This window comes from Macrobrachium rosenbergii, chromosome 1 (assembly GCF_040412425.1).
Source record: "Macrobrachium rosenbergii isolate ZJJX-2024 chromosome 1, ASM4041242v1, whole genome shotgun sequence".
In the NCBI taxonomy this organism is placed as follows: Eukaryota; Metazoa; Arthropoda; class Malacostraca; order Decapoda; family Palaemonidae; genus Macrobrachium; species Macrobrachium rosenbergii.
Genome location: NC_089741.1, coordinates 3,862,706 through 3,882,006, shown reverse-complemented (window position 1 = coordinate 3,882,006; position 19,301 = coordinate 3,862,706).

Here is a 19,301-nt window from a genome sequence, read left to right as displayed (position 1 = left end):
AAAATAATGCAAAACTTTCCTAGTGCAAATGAGGTGATAGACTGTGCTCAGTGATCTGAAAACTAGACGAACCATAAAAGAAAGAGATTTGTGCCGAAAATCTTTTGATATAGTTATAAAAAATGAGATACCACAGATGACATGTTCACAATATGTAAAAATTACCATTTTCTTAAACTATACTACATTATTTTTTTTCAGTTATGCTAATATACTTGTTAACATTTGAATTAGCAACTTTTTTTTCAGTACTTTACAGGTTTGATCCTAGCTTATGAGGATAAAGAGTTTTATATTTTTGAACAACTGTCTTCTCTTCAAAAACCTGACAAACTGATTGAAAAAGTTGTTTCTAAAGTTAATTCAATTTAATGGCAGATGACAAAGAGATGCAGATGCCGAACTTCGATAGATAAGAGTTCCTGAAATGGATAATAATAATAATGATAATTGTAGAAATAGGCTCACAGAGGAGCAAGGTTGTCGGAAATTAATGGTAATCTGAGAATATCCAAAATATATTTGAGAAAGAAAAATAGCGAGGAAAATGGTTGATAAGTCTGTGTTAATAACTGGGTACTTTTAAACTGAAATTTTGATGGCATGATAATAAGATGTCTGACTGGATGCATATTTGATCATCTGGTCGAAATTTTACCTGGAGGAGAAATGTCGACGTTACTGCTGTAGCTGTAACTGCACTACTAACTTAGACCCAGGAAATGATGTAATGGAGAAAACAGATGAACACTGGGCTAAGGTTAGAAGCAAAAAGGTAGTAGTATGTCAAGATTACTCAAAATTCAAGGATCGTGTCACCGATTCAGTGGGGAGCGTTAGTGCGTAAAGAAGATGGTAATAAGAAAAAAACGTATTGAGTAAGGAGCTGGTGAAAATAGAGTTTTATTGAACATAAAAGAATATTGCTTCAAGGGTAGTGAATGGATAAAAGAAATTATCAATGGTATACAGAGCAGGGTACGTTTAATCTAATGGGTATATACGAGCAAATATTATATGAAGAAAATGTAGTTTTGTTGCGGAAGCATTTGCAGCGCACTACGTAATAGGACGAACCGTGTGAGGAGAATGCAGCGCCATGTCGTTGGGGTGAGTATTTTGAAGAAATAAAATAACAGGGATAAAAGGAAGACAGAGCTGAATGACACAGGAGTGGAATAGGTTAGAAGTACTTCATGAATGTTTTGGAAGTAGCTGCTGATGATACCAGGAGCAATGACACTTTAGATAGATACGGGGTTGTGGGTTTGATATTCTTTTACTAGAACAAATTGCAGATAAAAGATTAACGCCTCATGTGGCATTCAAGGACATATGATAAAACTGATATAGATGTAATGTGTAGAAGGCAATTTGTTGAGTGACTGGGAATTCCTATGTTGAAAGTATAGCATGCAATACAACACCGCTGAATCAAGTTAAGCTTGAAATCACAGTTGCATGTCTGTTAGCTCTCTAGAACACCATTATGAAATCCCATAAGATTTCAAGAAGTCAACAGGGCAAAGTTTGCACATTTCACAGTGGCACAGAATAAAATAAGAGAAATAACTTGTTGATCAACTTTCTATTACATAAAGATCCGTTACACTAATTTGAGGAAAATAATGTTATATCTGTCACAGAAGATATACACTTTCGAAAGACCTCTGACAAGATTGAAGGAACAACGAGCTGTAGCTCTGTAGTCATAAGAAGTATCATCAAGTAATTAGTTTCAACGGTTCTCAAATATTAGAAACATATGGACATAACTTTTTTGCAAGGTTATTATATGTAAGTTCAGTGAAAATCTGGAACATTTTACATCTTGCATTTTTACTTTTCTTGAAACGACACGAACTTTAAACACGAAAGAAGAATCGTCAGTTTTGTTCTGCTCGCAGGGAAAATGAATTTTCAAGTAAACGAAATACTTCTTTAGTATCGGCGGGCAATATCACCTATTGTTTTCCTCAGATTTATGTAACGGATCTTTATTAGATGGATACTTGATCAGCAATTTATTTCTCTTATTTTGTTCTGTTTTTTTCAAAGCTCAGATGTTAGTTATAGACCCCGTAATCGCACTCTTCTGTTTACCTACAAATGTATGTAAAGACACCTTGTAATCATATGCTATTCGTTCTGTTCGCATTTCTTGGGAAATAATGAAAGATTAACCCTTCATCGGCGGATTGGACTACCTATCCTGAAACACTTCCGCAATCACTATTTTCATAGTTACTTTCACATTAATCATCAGTTATTAGAATTGCCGATTGAGTTACAACAAACTTGACAATTCAGAAAGGGCATTCTTTATTGTCGACGGTAAAAGAATAAAATTATGAATTCAAAAACAGAAATGAGTCGTAGAAAATAGTGGGAAGATCTTATGAAAGGCCTTGGCGGTCAATTATTGTCCTTAATGGGCGCAGTTTTCGGAAGAGCTCTGCACGAGGTTAAAAGACTGACTTTTTTAGCTGAGCTCGTGGGAATACGTCCCTTCCGGTTTCATGCCAAACATACTGTCCCCGGGGAGAACAACAAGTGACAGTCATGCGAGCGTGCTTTATTGTCTTGCGATAGATTCAATGCAAACTGACGCTAGCCAATGTGGCACACACTTCCAGTCGCATATTAAGAACCCTCAAATTATCAAAGCTATCTATCTATCTATCTATCTATCTATCTATCTATCTATCTATGTCGAAGCCTTTAAATTACTCTGATGATACCGTGCCACAAAATAACAGACTGTGCCATTTTTATACCAAATATTTAAGCGGGAAAACTGTCAAGGGAATGTTGGCGGCCAACCCTCAAGTTCGACTGTTACATAAAAATGGTCTTCATTTTCAGTCATAGGCAATGCTGCTAGCACCTCTACATACCTAACAAGTATCAAATCACACTTAGTGAGAATAATGTACGAACAATGGATATGCACTGCGGTCTTTTAATGGACTGTAAGATGACCGGCATTGTAATGATAAAAAGTATTTGGTACTGAAATACTTTCGACTTATATATGGCAGATGTGCAATATGTTACCTTAGTATTTAACGTATCGAGAAAAAATTTAGGCGAATGATATCTGGAGACTTGGCCGTCAAGCAATTGCGTGACCCTGCCGATGTCAAGGAGGAATGGTTATCCATATGAGGCCAAAATAATGATTAGTACTGAAGATTTAGAGCGATCGTTGCGTTCATGAATCAATGTCAGTCTCAGTTCTTTTCGTTTTTTTTTTTTTTTTTTTTAAATTTGCTATGCAATCAGAATTCAAAATACCAAATATGTCCATCTCTTACAGATTGTCCTTTGCTAAACATAGACACACGCACTGATACGTACATATACACAATTATTTATTAATGTATATACATATGGACTTACATCCATATACATAAAGGCAAATGCCACAAAGGAAAAATGAAACAACGGAGTGGTTGCTAGGCCCTTCGACACAACAGTTCTGTACTGGCAGACTGGTGAAAAATATAAAAATAAGTTTTCAAGAAAGCTTGTATAATTGACAGATGACATTCAGATATCCCTGAGGATGTGGAATATAAGCAACAGATGCACCTGGAATCCAACAATTGAAGAATTAGTGGACCTACCAAGACAAAAGTAAATCTTTGAGAGGTTTTACAAATAATTAGGCCCAACTGGCTCAAAAGCAGGGAGGAGTCAATTAAAGGATTATACAGGGGAAGAGACTAACCACCAAAACTGACCTTGAAATGAATAAGCTGATTACCTATTTATAAAAGCACAACACATTTTCTCATTTTGGTAAACAATAACAATTTCTGCAAGTTGAACATTTTCAAGAAAACTATTAAACATACGAATACATAGAAACTATATATAAGGTACCTAATTAGTAATTAAGTCGGTGATTTTATCTTTAAGGTCATTCTTGAACATTTTACTAATAAATTTTTTTAAATGTTCATTTTGCAAAAAAAGTTTTTGTTTACAATTCATTCCAAGCTCATTTTTGGTGGTTAGTCTCTTCCCCTGTATAATCCTTTAATTGACTCCTCCCTGCTTTTGAGCCACTTAGACCTAATCCTTGGAAAACCCTCTCAAAAATTTACCTTTCTTTTGGCAGGTCCACTAACTCTTCAACTGTGTTGGATTCCAGTAGCACCTGTTCCTTAAAATCTCCATCCTCAGGGATAACTGAATGTCATCTGTCAATTATACAAGCCATCTTGTAAACTTATTCTTATGTTTTTCATCAGTCTGCTATTAAAGGACCATTGTGTCGAAAGACCTAGCAACCATTCCTTTGTTTCATTTTTCTTTCTTGGCATTTGCCTTGATTTATAGATTCATCACATTCCATTTCTTTGTGAGTCAGTTTACATACATATACATACATACATATGGACATGTATACATGTCCATATGTACACACACACATATATATATATATGCATGTATATATATAGATATATATATATATATATATATATATATATATATATATATATATATATATATATATATATATATATATATATTATACCTATGGACAATTATATAATACTCATATGAATAAAAGAAGGCCCATAAAACAGTATTTGAACGTTGCAACCACTCATATATATATATATATATATATATATATATATATATATATATATATATATATATATATATATATATATATATATATATATATATATATATATATATATATTGTTACGTGTGAGGAGTCTTGGTTGATCATGTATTATTCAATTTACGTAAATTTTACGGCCCTGCAAACCAAGATTACACGTAACCTGTCACTTGAAGCCAAAAGTTAACCTCAAAGACAGACGTTAATTAGCCAAAGGTCGCCAGTTAAGGGTTATTAACCTTAACAAAGAATATTTGAGATGAATTTGATTTTAAACGCAACGGTTCTCCCAAACATTCGGACGCGAGGCATACAAAAGCATCGAGATTTAACCTGATTTTGCTTACCCTAAATCCTAGGTATTTTACTGGAATAATGGGGTTGAAGCTAACAATAAAATAATTTGACTTAATCTAGACTTCGTGAACACATATACCGTAAGTGGTGGCTGAAGGGGGAACAAAGGAAATTTGAAATACAGAAAACAAAGGATAAAAGAATGGGCGAAGTTTTGAACAAAAAGCGACTTTACCTTAGGACGAACGTTGTGCGCATCAACGACCGACGTGGAGTTCTTGCAATTGTTTCTTCACTTCACTAATAGAATAATAGACAAAGAAAGGGGGAAGAGGTCCAACTGGACGTGTTATCTCTCCGAAAGCTTGGTTCTCTCTGAAGTTCTCGGACCGGCCTAGGTCAACAACAGTCACCCCAGGTGTCCACGTTCTTGTTTTCAAAACATTCGCCATGAGACAGGTAGGAAGGAAAAAGGGACCTTAGGACCACCTATTCTTAAGGCTGATAGGGAAATTTTCCTATAGGGTAAAAGGCCTAACTTACCTATCCCGTTCTCCAACGGACGTTAAGGGTTGAACTGAAGACGCACCTATATAGACAATGTCTTTTCCCGGTCTCAGTCAGGCTGATATTTTTACAATCAAAGTTACGAGGACGAACAGCAGTAATATTCATAAAAGCTCCCCCCCTTAAGAGGGCCTTCACTCCCTTTCGGGCGTGAAGGTCTGTACTAAGCAAGCTGTTCGCCTCTATTAGGTTGCTCTTCTTCCCCTGAGCAGATTAGTCCTGGGTAGCCTACCTAGCTACAGAACTACCTAACCCTAGATAGGATATGAGCTATAATCACTACTTAACCTAATTCTAATAGTACTAGAAGGTGCTCACGGTTATTATAGGCTACCTCCTACAATCATGATGTGTTTTAGACCTAGCCTAGTGGTACATTCTATGATATTCCCTAGCCTAACCTATCCTAACCCGACCGTAGCACCAACATAAGAGTTAATATTCTAACTAAATTACAACATGGTTTATGTTTAATACAATTAAAATTTACTAGTTAATTCATGAGGGTTGCCTCATATGATAAATGGGTGCCTCACTGAGGTCTTAGGCCATGCGTGTCACGAGCATCGTGGCTCGTTTCACAATAGTTAAGATTACTGAAATTAGTTAGGCTACTTACATGATTACTGCGGCTCGGTGGTAAGTGGAAGGAACAAGGTTACTAAATTGATGTACCGTACTTTAAGGTGGCCTAGGCTAGGTACAAATAAAAGGAAGAGATCACACTGGCTACCTTCTCTGGGCAAGGGGCCAGGATCACTCTTAGATGTTAGGGCACTGTGCCGAGAGGGCACTAGTGCCAGGATGAGCTTATAGCTTCGCAACTACTGGGCTCTCTTCCGCCCCTTCTTCTTCTTCTTCGGTTTCCTCCAAGGCCTATCAGTAGCTGGCCTAGCAGGTGATGAGAGCACCGACTCCGGGGACAGGCCAGAAGGGCTAGCGGGCGCGAAGTCAGGGGCAACTGCAAAAGCTGCGGGAGGACTCCCTACTCCGGCTGCTGCGACAACCGAGCGAGAGCGATCTCGACTTCTGCGTCCGAGGATGCCAGTTCCTGGTCTTCCAAGGGAGGGGTACCATTTCGATCCTCCAGGGGTTCATCCCCTGGAGTCAAATTTTGCAAAGAAGAATCTTGCAAAGAAGAAGTTTCGGGTGCTAGAGGCTCTCCAGTCGCGATGATCAACTGCATGGGGAATCCTAAATCTCCCGGAGGAGGATTTGCCTCATGATTTAGACCCGGCATAGGGCCTTTTCTATTGGTAGCTCAACGTCCGTGGCGGACGGAGTCTGGCACTGCTCAGTGCTCGCAAGTGGCACTGGCAGCAGTTGAAGGTCAGGCATGCCTGACAAGGGGTCCGAGGTGCAATACCTCTCGGACGACTTGGGTTTGGCTGCGGCAGAGATTCCTGCCCCAGCAGGCGATCGTAGCCTCTCCTAGAGTTTTGTTGGGGCGTCCGCTGGGCGTTGCTTGCTTGGGCAGCCCTCCCAATTGGTGGAGTGGTCTGCCCGCTTGCACGTCCTGCAGCGGTACTGCTCCTCCTGAATCTCTCTTCGCGGAGGGGGAGGACCTCTTGGTGGGCCAGCCCTTCGCGATTGGAGAGGGCTAGGCCTGAAATAGGTTGGGTGGTGCCCCTTCCGCGGACCACTTTGGTGGGCGGAAGGTGGAGGTTTGTCATTTTTGGGAGTTACAACTGGGGCCTCCGTGGAGGAGGTAACGTGGCTGCGAAGTGGCGTTGGTAGCGGGCTTCCGCAGAGAAGATCCCGACCCAACAAGAAGACCACTCCGGGCCGAATTCCACCTACCACGCCAAGGCGGTGGGGTATCGTGCCCCAAGGCGTCATAACCTGGAGTTGGACCGTGGGAACGGTGATGGTGTGGCCCTCTATCCACTTCATTTCCCACCGGGTTTCTTCGTCAACCATGGCACCGGCTGGCACTTGGGCCCTAGTGATCAGGCTAATGTCTGCCGCAGTGTCTACTGTGACCGGAAGGGTCACTGGCAGGCTAGTGCTCTGAAGAGGGGCCACCGAGATGAACTGGGTTTCCAGTCTCTCGGGTAAAGGATCCAGTGCGGACCAGCAGCAGAAAATGAAGTGCTGATTAGGTTGACAAATTTGGTGGCGGGGACATGATGTGGACAGGCCGGAGATCCAGCATTGTAGTGGCTAGCAGCCCCACAGGATCTGCACGGGCCTTTTGGATGGGCTCGGTGGCCTGCAGTAACTGTTGGAGGAGAGGGCTGAGCGGATGAATCGGGAGCGGAGTTCTGGCTGGTAGGGTTAGGCTGCTTATTAGTGCCGAGTTTGTATCGGCACTCAGCTTCAGCGTGGCCCCCTTCTTGCAATAGTTGCACAGGGTCTTGCTAGGCAGTCCATTCTTCGGGCAGTGGAGTTCGAGAGGTAGGCCGGAGGAATGATTCGCTTCTGAGAGGTGCTATGCGACTGATTGAAGGTTTCCACGAATCAGCCATGCGACAAGCTTCCATAAGTGTGGAGGGCTGTTTATCGTTAAGATATACTGCAAGGGGCCCTGGCACACATTGGAAAAGGTCTTCTAGCATGGTCCGATTGAAGAGATCCTCAAACGTCGTGCAGGCCAAGGAGTCGAACCAGCGCGTCCCGGACTGGGTTTTGTGACATGCCCATTCCGTCCAAGACCAGCCAACTTCCTTGGCAAGACCTCGGAACCGTTGTCTCCATTTTTCTGGGGTTATCTCGTAGGCCTTGGTAATGACTCTACGAACTTCCGCCATGTTGCCTCTCTGGCTCTTCTCCAGTGAGCGAAGCGCTGCCTTAGCTTTTCCCTCCATATGCTTGGCTAGTATTAAGGCTCTCTCCGTCTCCGTGGTGCTGTAGTTATCGAAAAGAGCCTCGATCTCCTCCAGCCATGCTTCTGGCTCGTCCTCAGTCCACTTGGGGACTAGGGAATTGATGCTCGAAATTGGAGCGTTTGATGCAGCAGGTGTAGGACTGGAGGCTTGATGGCTAGCCATAGCTTCGGCATTCTCCATTTTCGCTCTCTCAAGCTCGAGCTCCTTCTCCTTTAGGGCTAACTCAGTTTCCTTGCAGGCTAACTCATGCTGTCTCCTTCTTTCTTCTCTTTCCTCTTCATATTGCCTTTGCTCGGCTTCATACACCCTTCGTTCTTCTTCATACTTCCTCTGCTCGGCTTCATACTTCCTCTGCTCGAGTCTTTCTTCCTTCTCCCGCTTGGCCAAGTCGTCCACTTGCTCCTTAACCCAGGTAGTAAGTTCCGAGCCGGTGAGACCTGCCGCCGTCCCCAGCCCCAGGAAAGTTTTATAATGCTCTGCTGCCATGGTTCTGGTGGGGAAGGGCGTCTAACCGGGTTGAGTGGGCGTACTTGGGCAGCGAGGAAGTGTCTCTTCAATGACGTGGCACCCTTTCAAAAGGTGGCACTGTAGTTTGGGTGTGCCGTGTACAGGTCACACTGGTGGCACTCAGTATCCCTAGGCACTGGTGCAGGTTAGGTTCCAGAAGAACTTTCTCTTCTGTGTTCCCTTTTGGTTTTGTTTTATTTATTTTTCTGGATTCTTGCTTGGTGGCACTTATGGTGCCAATGTGTTCCTAGGACCCTCTACTGGAGTCCAACTAGGCTATATGGGAGGAAAGGCACTCTACACCCCTGCAGAGTGCAACAATCGAATGAGAGAGAAAGGGAAGGTAAAAGAGAGAGAGAGAGAGAGAGATAGAGAAGTAAGCTATTCCAGTGATGAGTGCGGCAAATTATTGGCACTGTGGAATAAAGTGAATTTGGGTTTTTTTTTTTTTTTTCTTAAAGATCCTCGTGAGTGGCTGGTCCCAGTACCGGCCCCAGTGCTGGCCCCTTCTTTTTTTTTCCAGAGGGTGAAAACTACTGTTTGCTTCGGTCTGGATAGCAGGCCTCACTCGTGACCGACAGTTTATCACTGTATTGTAATTACTCTTAACTTGTCCTCATCTATTGTGGGACAGAGGTGTTTCTTTTATTTGGTTTAAGTATTCGAATTAATTAGCCTAGTGTCGGCCGTTCTTTCTTTGAAGAGGGTCACGTACACTTAGGTTAGGAATGCTTACTTGAATGACGAGAGAGAGAGAGAGAGAGAGAGAGAGAGAGAGATTTTCAATCAGCGAATTTCTTGCTGCTTGAGAACATGTAAACAAAGATTTTATACATGCACAATGGCATGGATCTTAATAAAATGATATAGATGCGTCGTCTTGGCTTCCTTAGGGATTACTTTATTATCTTAATTTTCCGGGAGCCGACGTCACAAAGGTTTATCGTAAAAATTTTAAATTTTTTTTTATATGATTTTATAGTAGGTATTCGTATAGGAACTTGTTATTACTCCTAACTAAGGCCTAACTTTCCTGCCTAAATTATCTTTTGGTTTTTCCTAGCTAAGATATTAGGAGGTGGGTTCGCTATTTAAAAGCAAAAAAAGGAATGCCCCTAGAGTGTCTCGGGCAGAGGTCACAATAACAAGGTCTTTGAGATGGCGGCCAAGGTCCCGTTAGGCCTAAATTTCAAAACAATCTCGCGGCGCGAAGGAAACCAAAATGGCCGTTCTCTCACAAACAGTTCGAACAATTTCAAAACAATCGCGCGAACACGGCAGAGGAATCCAAGATGGCGGGTATTTCCTTTTAGCACCAAATTCAAAATAACGCACGAAACAAATGCAGGTATCCAGATTTTACTTTAAATATACCAATCATGCATAGCGTTTCGCGTTACGGATGGAAAACTAAATTACCAAACAACTTTGTGTTTTGTTATCGTATTCCTCACCCGGAGATTAAACAAAAGAATGAAAAGAGAGATGCTGGCTTGCCTGCGTAAATTTACGTTGTTAACGGTACCTTTATTGTAAAATTACTATTTCAGTTCGTTTGCTACTTCACTGACACGGTTTTTTGAATGATTCCTGCTATATGCAAACAATAACGATCGGAATTTCCGACGCGATTTCTAAATTACTTTGTGTACATGAGCTGGGCTCCGCGATTCTCGGCCTTTGAATTCGTTACTTGAACGACTTGACTCACAATCCGAACACGGTAATGTCCTTGTCTTAGACGTTATAAATTATGACTCTCTGCTCTCGACGCACCCTTTCCTACGCTAATTCTCGCTACACTTGTTATTATAACTATCCTCTTTACTGCTTATTATTATGCCTCGTTCCTTGTTTGGAAGAATGAAATGGAGTTCGATATCTGACTTTTATTTTTTGGAATTAATGTAATTTTAATTTCCTTTTCTCCAGATTCTTTCTCTAAAATGTACTTTAGATTCTCGCAAGGTCGCCAATGTTACGTGTGAGGAGTCTTGGTTGATCATGTATTATTCAATTTACGTAAATTTTACGGCCCTGCAAACCAAGATTACACGTAACCTGTCACTTGAAGCCAAAAGTTAACCTCAAAGACAGACGTTAATTAGCCAAAAGGTCGCCAGTTAAGGGTTATTAACCTTAACAAAGAATATTTGAGATGAATTTGATTTTAAACGCAACGGTTCTCCCAAACATTCGGACGCGAGGCATACAAAAGCATCGAGATTTAACCTGATTTTGCTTACCTAAATCCTAGGTATTTTACTGGAATAATGGGGTTGAAGCTAACAATAAAATAATTTGACTTAATCTAGACTTCGTGAACACATATACCGTAAGTGGTGGCTGAAGGGGGAACAAAGGAAATTTGAAATACAGAAAACAAAGGATAAAAAGAATGGGCGAAGTTTTTGAACAAAAAGCGACTTTACCTTAGGACGAACGTTGTGCGCATCAACGACCGGCGTGGAGTTCTTGCAATTGTTTCTTCACTTCACTAATAGAATAATAGACAAAGAAAGGGGGAAGAGGTCCAACTGGACTTGTTATCTCTCCGAAAGCTTGGTTCTCTCTGAAGTTCTCGGACCGGCCTAGGTCAACAACAGTCACCCCAGGTGTCCACGTTCTTGTTTTCAAAACATTCGCCATGAGACAGGTAGGAAGGAAAAAGGGACCTTAGGACCACCTATTCTTAAGGCTGATAGGGAAATTTTCCTATAGGGTAAAAGGCCTAACTTACCTATCCCGTTCTCCAACGGACGTTAAGGGTTGAACTGAAGACGCACCTATATAGACAATGTCTTTTCCCGGTCTCAGTCAGGCTGATATTTTTACAATCAAAGTTACGAGGCGAACAGCAGTAATATTTATAAAAAATATATATATAAATATATATATATATATATATATATATATATATATATATATATATATATATATATATATATATATATATATATATATATATATATATATATATATATATATATATATATATATATATATATATATATATATATATATATATATATATATATATATATATATATATATATATATATATATATATATATATATGTGTGTGGACTATTTTTCGAAAAATAATTATTCGAAAAACAATTATTCGAAAGACAATTGTTCGAAATTCAATTATTAGAAAACAATTGTTGGAATGTGTAATTGTTCGAATTCACAACTGATCGAATTACAAGATATTCGAATAAGCAATTCTTCGAAATGAATATTATTCGAATGAGTAGTTATACGATAAACAACTCAATTGCATTCTTTTTTTTTTTAAACATTTTTTTAAAATACTTAAAAAAACTTGCTTTGGTAAATAAACCACCGGCAAAACTTTAGTGTTATTTTTGACGCTTTCCTATCTAGAAGAAATCTCCTAGACCTTATGATGGCTGAATTCGTTAAGAGTGAAAAAGGAAAACCAATGTTATTAGTGGATGGACATTTATTTGTTAAAGACAAGAAAATACAAGATAAAACATATTGGAAGTGCCATAAATTTTCAAGTTACTGTAAATGTCGTGCTATAACAGTAAACGAAGATGTTACTATTTCTAAAGAACATAATCATTCAGCTGATCCAGCTGATATAGAAGTGCGAAAATTTATGGAAAAAGTTAAAGACGACGCAAAGCATACACGTGACTCCCCTCATTATATCATTTCAACCGCAGCTTCAAATCTTAGCGAATATGGAGCTCAAGGATTGCCAACTGTAAACAGTATTAAGCGTTCGATTAGAAAGGTTCGCGCGAAAGAAAATTGTGGACTATCCACGCCAAGTGATAGGATGGATATAGTGTTTTCAATCGAATATATGAAGACATTCAAGAATGACGATTTTCTTCTTTTTGACTCGGGCATGGAGGAAGAGAGAATATTAATATTTTCCACACACGCAAATCTTGATGTTTTAACTTCGTGTCAACATTTGTTCTGCGATGGTACTTTCAAAACTGTACCGACACTGTTTGAACAACTTTATACTATACATGGCTCAAAGAATGGGTTTTGTATACCTTTGATTTTTGCGTTGCTGCCTAATAAAAAAGAACAAACTTACGTTAGATTTTTGCCAAGCGTCAAAGAATTGACACGACTATCAAATATTGATTCAATCACTACTGATTTTGAACAGGCCATGATAAATGCTTCCAAGAATGAATTTTCCTCAGTCAAGCTTTATGGTTGTTTTTTCCATCTATGTCAATGTTTATATAGAAAAGTATGCAATGTTGGTTTAAAAATAAAGTATGGTACTGACGTAGAGTTTTCAATGAAAATTCGAATGCTATTAGCACTGGCATTTATACCAGAAGAAAGTGTTGTTGAAGCTTTTGAACAGTTAGCAGAACAGGAGCTATCTTCACGAATTACTTCGGTACTAGATTATTTTGAAGATACGTGGCTTGGTCGGCCAGGTAGACGTAATGCGCGCCGTGCACCTTTGTTTGCTATAAATATTTGGTCTTGCTTTGAAAGAGTTAAGAATGATTTCCCAAAGACCAATAACTTGATTGAGGGTTGGCATCGAGCATTTTCTCAGCAAGTCGGCGCTGCTCACCCATCATTATGGAAATTCATCGACGCCCTGAAAGAGAACAGTCTCTCACTGAAATTAAAATTGCAAAATTAAATAGAGGTGAAGAATGTGAGAGAAGCACCCGGAAATATAAAGAAAGCGCAAAACGTCTCAAGAAAATAGTCGATAGCTTTGAAGAATATGAAGACGTGATCAAGTATCTTCGCACAATAGCCCATAATTTAAGGCTGTAATAAAATGTCTGATTTCCTTTTATATTGGTAGTATTATTTTAAATTGCTTTTAAAATATTTTTGTTTTGTCATTAATGTGCAAAGACATGTAAATAAAACTTTAACTATTTTAAAATATTTGTTAAATTGCTTTTAAAATATTTTTGTATTTGTCATTAATGGCAAAGACATGTAAATAAAACTTTAATTATTTTTAAATATTGTTAATTAACATTAATCCTATTTTCCTTTATGGTTAGGTAAAGTATGTTATGAATTCTTTAGAAATGAACTTTAAAAAAAACAAACAATGCAATTGAGCTTTTCTCCTATAACTACTCATTCGAACAATATTCATTTCGAAGAACTGCTTATTCGAATATCTTGTAATTCGATCAGTTGTGAATTCGAACAATTACACATTCTAACAATTGCTTTTGAATAATTGAATTTCGAACAATTGTCTTTCGAATAATTGTTTTTCGAATAATTGTTTTTCGAATAATAGTCACTAAATCATATATATACATATATATATACATACATATATATATATATATATATATATATATATATATATATATATATATATATATATATATATATATATATATATATATATATATATATATATATATATATACATATATATGTATATATATATATATATATATATATATATATATATATATATATATATATGTATGTATGTATGTATGTATGTATATATATATATATATATATATATATATATATATATATATATATATATATATATATATATATATATATATATATATATATATATGTATGTATGTATGTATATATATATATATATATATATATATATATATATATATATATATATATATATATATATATATATATATATATATATATATATATATATATATATTTATATATACACACACACATATACATACATATATATATATATATATATATATATATATATATATATATATATATATATATATATATATATATGTGTGTGTGTGTGTGTGTGTGTGTGTGTGTGTGTGTGTATGAATGAATTTTTATCACATCACCGTGATTCATATACAAGAGATTAAACTACAAACGTCCTTTAATATCCAATTCACTCTACCTCGGGAATAATATATTTTCATATATGTTACCCGATGGGGAATTTTTTAGTTGATAATAGGTTCGTCGTCTCGTGGGCTCGAACCACGGACAAGAACTCATGACTACAGTGACGCAAATTTTAACCACACGGCCAACAAGTGAGCTATAAGTTGATATCGACTCTCACCTACGTTTTCGATCGAACTCATGTATTTGTACTTAGAATTGATATCAACCCACCTCTGCTATGCTAACCATGTAGTGTGTTTGTTGCACGCAGCCATATTATGAATGAATTTTTATCACATCACCGTGATTCATATACAAGCATTATATACCAGCGTCGACTGGAGTTGCTGGATGGCGCGTCTGTGTCGTGGGATCGAGACCCGGCAGTGCCCGTCCATTTATCACTTATAAATTCCCTTCCGTGATAATTCCCCATCGGGGATATTCCCGAGGTAGCGTGGATTTGATATTGCTAGCACATTTGTAGCTTCATGATTATATATATATATATATATATATATATATATATATATATATATATATATATATAAATGGTGTATATGGTTAAACAAACACAACCACTGGAATGCAAACAGCTGGCGTGAGTATCACAGGTACAAGAGATAACGCTAGACTCATGTTTGCTAGGCCAATTGCCACCTCCTAGCATTCTTGTAATACTGGTAAGAGTCCTACTTGTGTTATATGTCACTGGGCTCCTTCAGACCGTTGCAGTAATTGATGTTGGCTACTTGAGTTGATTACTAGTAAGAAGTTCATCTATTTTACTACGATCAACATACATATTAAAAGGAAATATTACCTCTTTATCTGTCTTTAATTAGCACTCATTACACACACACAAACACACACACACACACACACATAATATATATATATATATATATATATATATATATATATATATATATATATATATATATATATATATATATATATATATGTACATATATATATTGTGAGAACAATCATTGGCCGATTGTTCCCTTTGTTGCCTCCTGTATTTGTTTTTTCTTTGTTTGGCAAGTTGACGTCATGAGGTGTTCGGCAGCGTCAGTCAGGTCCAGGGCAGCAGCAAGTCAGGTCCAGGGTAGCAGAGGAGTAGTACCTCGGCAGCAAATGGCATTTTGATGGCTCAACTGTTGTTGGTCATCCATGTGAGGATTTGTTCCTTCGGCAGCAAATGGCTGTCTCAACGACTCGATCGGGGTCATCTGTTTTGTGGATGTGTTCCTGTTACGCAGTCAGTGGCTGTCTTGGTGCCTCAATCGTGTTCGTGTGTTTGGCTGCATCCTCGTTGACAGTGGTGGCTGTCTCGACAACTCTTAGAGTTTGTCTGTTTGTGCCTGTGTATGTCTTTTATATTTATTTTACTTTTACTGTATTATGTATTATGCTGCCTGGCTTTGCTATTGTTATTTATGATTTTATGCTGCCTGTGTATTATTATGATTCTTTTGAAGTGGTTAATTATGTGAATTTTATGTTGCTGCCTCATGTGTTTGTTTATTGATTTGGTCATTTTAATTTTTTTATGTCTCCTGGACCTGACCCACTTGTAAATTTTGTAAATAATAAATTAATATTAAGGTCACTTTTGGTTTTGTTCTGCTCCTTCCACCTTTGTTTGTCACCTCTCGTTAATCATTACAGCCCAATTGCTTGTTTTGTCTAGAACCTGTTGATCTCGAGGTAGTGAGACCATGAGACATATATATATATAAATCTCCGACTTACATCAGGATCGAACCCAACTCTTTCAATTGAAAGGCAAGGGCGCTGCCCACTAGGCCATACAATTCATTAAAGAAGTTGGAACCTGAGGGCAACTGCACCCAAGGAATTACCTGGGCAAGCTAACTGCTTGCATACCAGCGTGTTTTCCCCAACTTCCCAACTCAGCCATGACCCAGTTGACAGCATTTCAATTGAAAGAGCTGGGTTCGATCCAGATGTGAGTCAGAAATTTATCTCTGTTCCACACGTGATTGTGTGTTGATTATTTCTATCTTATTCACTCATAGGGGATAATTCGAATGAAATGCTGTCAACTGGGTCATGGCTGAGTCGGGAAGTTAGGGAAAACACGTTGGTATGCAAGCAGTTAGCTTGCCCACGTAATTCCTTGGGTGCAGTTGCCCTCAGGTTCCAACTTATTTTATGATTTGCATGGCCTAGTGGGCAGTGCACTTGCCTTTCAATTGAAAGAGATGGATTCGATCCTGATGTGAGTCAGAAATTTATTTCTGTTTCACACGTGATTGTGTGTTAATTATTTCTGTGTATGTATGTATGTATATGTATATATATATATATATATATATATATATATATATATATATATATATATATATATATATATATATATATATATATATATATGTATATATATATATATATTGTACTCGCGTAAAAAATAACACTAGAGATTATTTCTCTGCATATCAATATGAATGATTTCGAGTATAAAAGCGTGGACAATGAAATGTATTTCATTGATTTCAGTATTAAAGCCGTCTACGACTCATCATAAGCATGTTTTAAACTTAAAACCTAGAGTTTTAGAATAAAATTTATTGCCATTATTTCTTGTCTACAAGCTTTTGCTGACTGAATACGAGGTCTTCAGCGTGACAACTACCGGGTTCACTGACGCTATCAAAGAGACAGGCAAACAGACAGAAACTGAGAATTACTTGCTCTCCATGGCACTGGAGTTCAGTGAAAACCTACATTCTAAAGTTTTTGATTTTCCTCAGCTTAACATTTTTCTTTGATATGGTTCTGTCTGTAAAAACCACGTGTGTAAAGAATGTGTCGGTAAAGACAGCTTTTTACGGACGGAATTGCAATTGCCGTGCGATAGAGAAGTCTTCAATAAATTAACATGATATTTCTACCTTCAAGGCAATTTTATTTCTACCATTTCATTCTTGGTATCTTAAATGGAACTAATACGATAATTTTTTCAAAATGACGTATTTATCACGTTGTTAGCTAATTCCGTCCTAATATGAATAAACGATGTTAAAAGGAAAAAGCACTCTTAGAACACTGATATAGTTTTCATCTAAGATAAGCGTTGCTAGAACTGAATTTAGAAGAACGATGAATAACTAGTCACTGCAGAAGACAAGGGCGCTTATTCCATCATGTAATCCAAAAAAGGAGTCTATTTCTATTGGCAAAAAATTTTAAGAACAAGAGATTTAAAAGCTGAAATGGCTTCTTCTCACCAATCAAGTCGTTCCTTAGTGTCTGAATTTGCCAATGGTCTTGACGAATATATACTTTCTCAATTGTCAAATCTACAGTACGTCATGAGAGTCGAAATATTAGAATTGGAGACAAAGAGAGAATGCAATATCCCACTTGTTCCATCTAGTAGAAGCGGCTATGATGTTCCATTGCAATTTCAAAATCTTTCTTCAGGAGCCCTATTTCTTCAATATGACTCGGGATAAGTGATGGCGATAGAATATTGATCTTTGTTTCGAATGAAGGGCTGAAGGATCTTAAGCAGTACAAAAAATTGGGCAGTCGATGGTACAATCGAGATTTCTCCTGAAATTTATTACCAAATTCTCACGTTCACATTCAGATCGAAAATGTAACAATTCCTCGAGTTTGTTGTCCCTATGGTAAACAAAACATACGCTACCTAAGTAACTGTTTACAACAAAATTAAGGAACTCGTTGGTGATACCCCTGAGCGTGTAACAGGTGATTTTGAAAAAGCCTCTTTAAAGACAGCAAAACATGTATTTCCTAATGCTAATTATATTGGCTGTTTTTTCATTTTAGTCAAGACACCAATATCATAATGATAAAGAATTTAATTTGAAAATGAGACTCGCCTTTGTACCACCACAAGATATCACATCTGCCTTTGAAGAACTCCCTGATGACGAAGACATCCCGCCTGAATTTTTATCACACTTTGAATATACATATATAGGAACTGAAAGAGGAATTCGACACAACAGGAGAAGAAATGTACGGCTTTTCCCGGATGAAATTTGGAACGTTTATTCCCGTTTTGAGAGCTCACTGCCTCGTGCTAATAATAGTGTTGAGGCATTTCACAATTCCTTGAATGAATCCATCAGCAATAATCTCCTAATATATGGAAATTAATCAATGCCCTGAAAACTGAAAAAAGTTTGGTTATTGCAAAAAGAATCCAACTGCAAAGAGGTGATACACTTCCTATGCGCCAAAGTACAGAGACCTACATGTTCGACTTGGCAACCTCATTTCAAATTATGATAGTAATAATAAAATGTTGTATTTAAGGGGCAACGCATACAATATCCATATCTTTTAGGTGTGTCAACATTTCCAAGTAAAGTTTTTCAAAAAAAAATTCCAGTAAAGTTTTGAGTGTAATGATTTTTAATTCAAATTATTTTATAAATTGTATATAAGTAGTAAATGGATACCTTTAAATAAATTTACATGAAGTTTCGATAGTGATCGTTTTTTTTCCTTTCGATCCTTTTTTCCTTTATAATATAAATTGCACTTATCAAATGGCAATT